Source organism: Gossypium hirsutum, chromosome A01, assembly GCF_007990345.1.
Source record: "Gossypium hirsutum isolate 1008001.06 chromosome A01, Gossypium_hirsutum_v2.1, whole genome shotgun sequence".
Lineage (NCBI taxonomy): Eukaryota > Viridiplantae > Streptophyta > Magnoliopsida > Malvales > Malvaceae > Gossypium > Gossypium hirsutum.
The window spans coordinates 81,637,625-81,646,143 of record NC_053424.1 but is presented as its reverse complement, the minus strand read 5'-3'; the positions used below and the strand labels follow the sequence as shown (position 1 = coordinate 81,646,143).

The 8,519-nt window shown below is 36.6% G+C and overlaps 1 non-coding gene across 1 annotated transcript; it reads right to left on the bottom strand.

The window, feature by feature from the left end:
• Positions 1-6,262: 6,262 nt before the first annotated feature.
• On the bottom strand, positions 6,263-6,369 carry LOC121206533 (small nucleolar RNA R71). Its single transcript, XR_005901577.1, has one exon. It is a non-coding gene; the product is annotated as a small nucleolar RNA R71 (small nucleolar RNA).
• Between the last annotated feature and the right edge of the window lie 2,150 nt (positions 6,370-8,519).

Genomic DNA, 8,519 nt, shown 5'->3' with positions numbered 1-8,519 from the left:
TGTTAAATAATGGTCGAATGTAGCATGATTAAAGATGTGAATAAATTGAAGTTAAGGAGGTTGTCAATGAAAAATATGAGTTGGATGAGGCTTAAAGAATAAAAATCTAGGTGACTAGAGGTCAAGGACATTCGGTCATAGGCTTGTGTGCTAGCGAAATCGGGCAAGTGTTTATGTGGTGGAAATTAAGTGTTAAATGGAATGAAAATGATATTATATGGGGGTATGTATATTCGGCCATATGAGTAAGTATATAGATGATGTTAAATTTGATTATGTATAATGGGCATTAAGATGTGGAACATAAGAAATGTAGTCATATGTGGAATTACATGATGTTATAGTTGACATTGTACACACATACATCCATTCGGCCATCAACATGAGTAATTAGTGAGGATGGTTGCCGAATATACAAACATACATAAGCATGTGTAATTGAATTATGAATGTTTAACAAGATGGTTAAACTAGTGAATTATTGATTAAGCTCAAGGAGCTAAAGGAGGAGAATCAAGCAAAGGCAAAGAAAAGATCACTGAGTAGCCGAGTTGGAACCGTCTTACCCAACACAAGGTAAGTCATTAAGCATGTAGTTGGTGTTATTTCAAATGGTCATAATGTTTATGTATTGATGCTGAATGGAATGAATAAATATACATATATATATGCATGTACGTATGTGATGATGAAATTGTTGAATGGAAAGAAAAGAGGTAAGATGTACTGAGTTGTTGATCTCGGCACTAAACGTGCGGGTATAACCATTTATGACCATGAGATTGGCGCTAAGTGCGCGGGATTAAATTGTACAGCACTAAGTGTGCGATTTGACTATGTTGCACTAAGTGTGCGAAATGAATATGATGCACTAAGTGTGCGAATTGACCATGCGGCACTAAGTGTGCGAGTTTGACTATGTAGCACTAAGTGTGCGATTTGATTACGTAGCACTAAGTGTGCGAGTTGATTATATAGCACTGAGTGTGCGGACTCAATATACATTCGTGAATCATTATGGACACTATGTGTGCGACACTATTGAGTCGATCGCGGACAGCGGATCGGGTAAGTGTCTTGAGTACATGGCTAATAGGTGCTATGCTTATACTTGGTGTTGAGCTCGGTAAGTTTGAACCTATGTGACAAATATACTTGAAGTCACGTACATAAAATTTATCGTAGGATGGGTGAAAGGCCGTTTAGTCGTTTGATTGTAACGAAAATAAATTGATTTATGAAAATGCTTCAATGTCCTATTGATGAGTATATGGAATGTGAATGCATGAATTGATATGAAATTGAATCGATAGGTTGGAGGAACTATGGTATGGTTCGGTATGGATGGAGTAAATTGTCTTGTTCCATTTTGTTTCCTCTTGTGATAATATTATTGATGGATGGTAGTGCATTGCTTATGACTTACTGAGTTATAAACTCACTCGGTGTTTCCTTGTCACCCATTATAGGTTGCTTGGACTCATCTATTTTTGCGGGGTCAGGTCGTCATCGAAGTCATCACACCGGATAGCAAGTTTTGGTACTTTCTTCTTAGTTGGCTTAGAAGAACATTTTGGCATGTATAAGCTATTACGTTGTGTTTGAACTTTGGCATGTAAACTTTAAGCCATGCGAAAATGGCACGAATGTTCGATTGAGTTGGATCAAGGGTAGGCATGAAATGGACCTAGTTACTTTCGTAACAGATGCTGGCAGCAGCAGTGTCATGAGATTGAAAAATCACTAAAAATAGAAGGAGTGGAATTAATTGATGAATAAATTATGTAATCGAAGCTCGATGAGTCTGTTTTCATGAGGAAGTAACGAAAAGTTCATATGGGCAGTATATTAAGAGATAATCAGATTTTTGTGGGACAGGGCCAGAACGGTTTCTGGATTCCCTGCTCCGACTTTGGAAATTCATTATAAATTAACCAGAGATAATTAGGGGTCGTACCATATATGTTCAGATTCCTCTCTGAGTCTAGTTTTCATAGAAACAAACGGCATCAGTATTGAAGCTCCGTGAAGGGAGATATCCAAGTCGTAATGGGCAAAGGTCAGTGTAGTCGACCCCTGCAACATGGGAGAATTTGACTAATAAACTGTACTAATTGGCCCGACCAAAAATTCTAGAAAAAAATACATAGATGGGCACATGAGTCTAGTTTCTGGGAAAAATCACGAAACTGATTTTCAAGTTACGAAACTCAAGATATGATTTTTAAAACGACTAGTACACAGATTGGGCAGTGTCTGGAAAATAAATTTTATAAGGGGTTAAAGTCAGTTAACACCTCGTGTTCGACTCCGGTGTCGGTTTCGGGTTCGGGGTGTTACACATTCACTAAAGAATGCCAGTTCTGAATAAATTTCAATTTACACTTTTCTCGACCTTGCACCTGAGTAATTCGATTTACCAAAGAGAATTCCTTCTTTAATTGGGATAGTGCATAACTCCAATAATCTTTACGTCAATCCGATACTTTACTGGCTCTGACTTTACTTATCAACTCATTTTCAATCTTTGATCATACTTATAATTATTCTATCACTAAACTCTTTGGGTTCTCAACCGGAAACTTTTTCAATACAAATCTCATGAAATTCCATTATAAATACCACTTCGGTAAGGGGGAGGGGTTGTAGGACCTCTGACTCGACTTTCTTATACATACACATATGACACAACTTCCATCATCATAGTAACATCATCAAAATCATGTCACTCATTCATGTTGGCTTACACCAATTTTCCTATTATCCCATTTAGACAATATACTTATGCATACATTCTATGTTTTCTAGACAGCTTTACTTATCCATTCATTTAATTAAATTAAGTCATGCTCATGACATCATATAAGACCAAACAAACATAGATATTTGCATCACAATCACAACTTTCATTTCGTGCATCATCATGTACATATCATTACAATCATATAATTCAGTCCAACAATTTAACATAGATAAGTTCATTTCATTATAATCCTTTATCTCATAAAAATTATATATCATTAACATTTATCAACATTCGACGTCCAAATCAAGACAAGGACAGTTTCACTCGTATCATAATATTATGACCTTTATTCATACCTCTACAACTTTCTATTTATTCGGTTCATCTTATCAAGTAAGCCACATACACTACATCATATGAGCATTAAGCAAATATGAATATTTATCACATATGTATCATAAAATTTTATTCATACTTTTCTAAACCGAGACTTATCACAATCATAATTTTACTCAAATACCTTCACATAAAATTGAACATGGTCGGCGCAGCTCGGTTGGAGAGTACCCTGTCTAAATAAGACGGTACTGTACTCATACGCGTCGGAAGACATCACACTATCATAGATCAGTGGCATGTTAGGTTAGTCCGTGAACCGAATAAACCTGCTCTGATACCACTAAATGTAACGCCCCGTACCCAAGACCGTTGCCGGAGTCGAACACGAGGTGTTAACGGACTTAATTCATTACTTAAACAGCTCATACAATTCATTTTAAAATTTCCAGACAAGCTGGCTAACTGCATCATAGTCGCTTTAAAAATCATATCTCGAGTTTCGAAACTCGAAATCCAATTCCGTAAATTTTTCCTGAAACTAGACTCATATATCTATCTACTAATTTTTTTATTGAATTTTTGGTAGGGTAAATTAGTACAGTTTATTAGTTAAAGTCTCCCCTGTTTCAGGGTTCGACTACTCTGACCTCTGTGTATTACGAATCAGATATCTCCCTGTACAGAGCTTCAATGACTATGTCGTTTGTCTCTAATAAAACTAGACTCAGTAAGGAATCTTTACATATAAAGGATGACTTCTAATTATCTTTGTAAAATTTATGGTGAATTTCCAAAGTCAGAACAGGGGATCCAGAAATCGCTCTGTTTCACAAAAATTTAAACATCTCATAAAATATAACTCATATGCCTGTTTTGTTCCATCGATATGAAAATAGACTCATAATTATTCAATTCCATATATTATTCATCATCTAATTGTATCTCTACTATTTTTATTGATTTTTCAAACTCACGTCACTGCTGCTGTCTAAATCTATTTTATGGTAAATTTTACCTATTTCATGGTTTCCATGGATTAGCTAGCAATTTAGCATACATAACACCAAATATGATCATGATTAGCCATTCCAATGGTTAATCATTACCAAGCATTTCCATACCACTCAATAACCATATCATAAGAACATATACACAAAATGATTATAATGCTATACATGTCATACTCAAAATATACAAGCCATTATGCCAAGATGGTATACGGATAGTGTGAGCGTGCCTCCGACCGTTTCCGATTTCCGAGCTGGCTTGTCAACACTACAAGGAATGAAAAGGAGGGAGTAAGCATAAATGCTTAGTAAGTTCACATGCAAATAGCAAGTAACATAACTATATAAGCAAACATAAAACATCATTTGCATAATCATCACCGAGACATTCATATCACATTTTCATTTATCATCTTACCATATTGTTGTTATATCGAGTTTTCAACCCGAGGGTTAAGTACATACCTGTTCAAAGTATCCATTTCACAACACTTACCAATACGTCCCTTTCATCTTGAGTATTCCTCTATTTGAGTAGAACTTTACCCGTTGAACACATCGGAATATAATTCGGATACATGGAAAGTTTGCACATAAGTGCCACATATGTAGCCAAGCTACCATGTAACCCGCCCATAAGTGAACTCGGACTCAACTCAACGAGCTCAGGCGTTCGCATCCATAAGTGAAGTCGGACTCAACTCAACGAGCTCAGATGCCTAGTTACATTTCTCGAACTCGGACTCAACTCAACGAGTTCAGACATTCGCATCCATAAGTGAACTCAGACTCAACTCAACGAGTTCGGATGCTCAACCATCCTAGTGACATGTCACTTGTATCCTAATCCATTCCTAAGGTCCAACGGGACCTTTTTTCCAATCATGTGTCTCAACCATCTTCTACGGAATGCCGATACCGATACTCGGTAGTATTTCACATTTTCCAAATATATCACATAATTTGACATATTATCAAACAATTATCACAAGTATAATATTTCATAATAATTATCATATCATTTAAATAACATTAAAACATTTAAAATAATAACTATGTTACCAACATTTACACATGAACTTTCCTCGTATGCGAAAATGGCTACTTTTACCATTTCGTCCACAACTTGGTATTTTCCCCATTTTAGCCCGAATTTCAGATTTCCTTACTCTATCATTTAAAATATAGTCTAATTAGGACTCACATTATTCAAATTGACCCAAAATCATATTTTGGCAAAATTACAGTTTTGCCCTAAACTTCAATTTAAGCACTTTATGCATAAAATTTCTTCACGAAATTTTCACACAATCATGCAATCATATCATAGACCTTAAAATAATCATAAAATAATTATTTCTATCTCGCATTTTGTGGTCACGAAACCACTATTCCGACTAGGCCCAAAATCAGGATATTACAAGTAATTATAAATATTTGAAACCTACACGAAACCTCGCGATATAGTTTTTGGCGTCGTTGCTGGGGAACTGAAATATTAGGAACACTCAATTTTTATTAATTTAGCCATTTATTTTTTCTTGCAATTTAATTATTACTAATTAATTTACTTTTTCTTTCTCTTGGTAGGTTTTCCTAGTTTATGACTAGAAGAAACCCGTCAGGACCATTACTTTTTAACGAAAAAATCGATCGCACAGTTCGTAGAAACCAAAGAGAAATAAAGCGAAGCTTAAGATACACAGAGAACGGACAAGAAGGCTCAACCTCCAACGAAGAGATGGCTGAAAACCAAGGTAATCAGCTACCTCCTACAATTGTGGCTAATCAAAATCCTGCTCCACGCACTATATATGACTATTGTAAACCTTCTTTAACAGGAACTGAATCTAGTATAGTTAGACCTGCTATTGCTGCAAATAATTTCGAACTGAAACTGAACACAATTCAGATGATACAACAATTTGTTCAGTTTGATGGTTTGCAGGATGAGGATCCCAACACTCACTTGGCGAATTTTCTGGAGTTTTGTGACACTTTCAAAATTAATGGCATTTCTGATGATGCCATTCGACTTCGGTTGTTCCCTTTCTCACTGAGAAACAAAGCTAAACAGTGGTTGAACTCGTTACCACGAGGGTCCATCACTACTTGGGAACAAATGACCGAAAAATTTCTACTAAAATATTTTCCGCCAGCTAAAACAGCTATGTTACGTAATGATATTTCTTCTTTTGTGCAGATGGACTTAGAAACACTTTACGATGCATGGGAGAGATACAAGGATCTACTGCGAAGGTGCCCTCACCATGGGTTACCTCTATAGCTGCAAGTTCAAACGTTTTACAATGGTGTGAATCCCTCAACAAGACAGATGATTGACGCAGCTGCTGGAGGAACCATAAAAAAAACACCTGAAGAGGATTATGAATTCATTGAAGAAATTTCACTGAATAATTATCAGTGGCAAGTCATGAGGACTAAGCCAACAAAAATAGTCGGCGTTTATAACGTCGACTCAGTTACTATGCTGTCAAATCAGGTAGAACTTCTCAATAAAAATATTGATGGTTTTCTTAGTTCTACGCAAGTACATCCAGTAATGAGGTGTGATTCAAGTGGAGGAGGTGTGCATACAGAATATCAATCCTTCAATCCTACAACCGAAGAGGAACAAGTCAACTATATAGGTAACAATAACTTTATATCTCAAAATAACCCATACAATAATACTTATAATAAAGGTTGGAGGAACCATCCCAATTTCTCCTAGGGTGGTCAAGGGAATCAAAAGCCACAAAATCCACAACATCCACCTTATCAGCAAGAGACGAAACCGAATCTTGAGGAGATGCTCTCAAAATTCATATCAGTGTCAGAAACCCGTTTCCAAAATACCGAGACAGCACTTAAAAATCAACAAACATCAATCCAAGGACTCGAAACTCAGATAGGCTAGCTATCCAAACTAATCTCCGAACGACCACAAGGTAGCTTACCAAGTAATATCGAACCTAACCCAAGGGAACACCTCAACGCAATTAGTACTCAAGATAAGGAAGGATTCATTGCGCCTGAACCAGAATTGATGCAAGAAACTGTGGTGTGCAAAGGTAAAAGTGAGGTGAGTAATAACAAAACAGTGAATGAATAATATAAACCTCGTGTCCCATATCCTAATGCGACAAGGAAAGACCGCTCAAATGAACAATTCGGTAAATTCCTTAAACTTTTGAAAAAATTACATATTAACTTACCATTTATTGAAGCTCTATTGCAGATGCCGAATGCAATGAAATTTTTAAATAGCTTTTAGTAAATAAGCGGAAGTTGGACGAAGCATCGCATGTGGAGCTAAATGCAGTCTGCTCAGCTATTCTACAAAATAAGCTACCCTACAAATTGAAAGATCCAGGGAGTTTTACAATCCCTTGCTTAATCGGTAGTTTAGATATAAGTCATGCATTAGCTGATTTAGGGGCTAGTATTAACGTCATGCCTTAAAAAATGTTTAAGCAACTAGGTCTTGGGAAACCTAAACAAATTAGGATAAGCATTCAATTGGCAGATAAAACTACAAGATTTCCTAGGGGTATTATTAAAGATGTACTAGTGAAAGTAGATAAGTTCATATTTCCTATTGATTTTATTGTTCTAGACATAAAGGAGAATAATAACACCCCTTTGATTTTAGGGAGGCCCTTTTTAGCAACTGCTAAAACAATTATTGGTGTTGGCACAGGTGAGCTCACGCTTCGCGTAGGAGACGAAACACTCACCCTTCAAGCTCGCAATTTTGACAACACATCAGAAATTGAAGGTGATCGTCTAAATCATTCTATTAAAACTGATCACAAGATACAACCCACTTTGCAGGAAATAAGTCTGAAGGAAATACAAGAGTCACTCTCAAACAATAGTAAAGGATCTATTCATAAAGAACGAAGGCTGCGGATAGAGGAGCTAGACGAATGGCTAGCACATAAACCGACAACACACGATAAACTGAAACTACGCCAAAATGAGCCCGATACCTCTCCAAATCAACTAAAGGTTGGTGATAAAGTCTTACTAGATGTCGCAGATCCCCACATTGCCACTACCATACTGAATGAGGAAATCCCTCTTATGGTACTCAGTATTTTTCCATTCGGTACGGTGGAGGTGAGTCATCCTAGGTTCAGCACATTTAAGGTAAACAACACCCGTTTAAAACCTTGTTTTAATGAGACTGATAGCAGGAATGAGAAGTATAAACTCCTCGAACCACCATGACCATACAACGGAGAGGTAGTTGAGCTTAGACTATAAATAAGTGCTTCTCGAGAGGTAACCCGAGCACTAACATTATTAATTTCTTTAAATTTTGGTATTTAACTCCTAACCTACTAATAGAGATCTTGAATACAGGGGTTCCCACAGAGACACGACCAAGAACACGGGCGTCCTTAAGGCCGTGTGAAAAT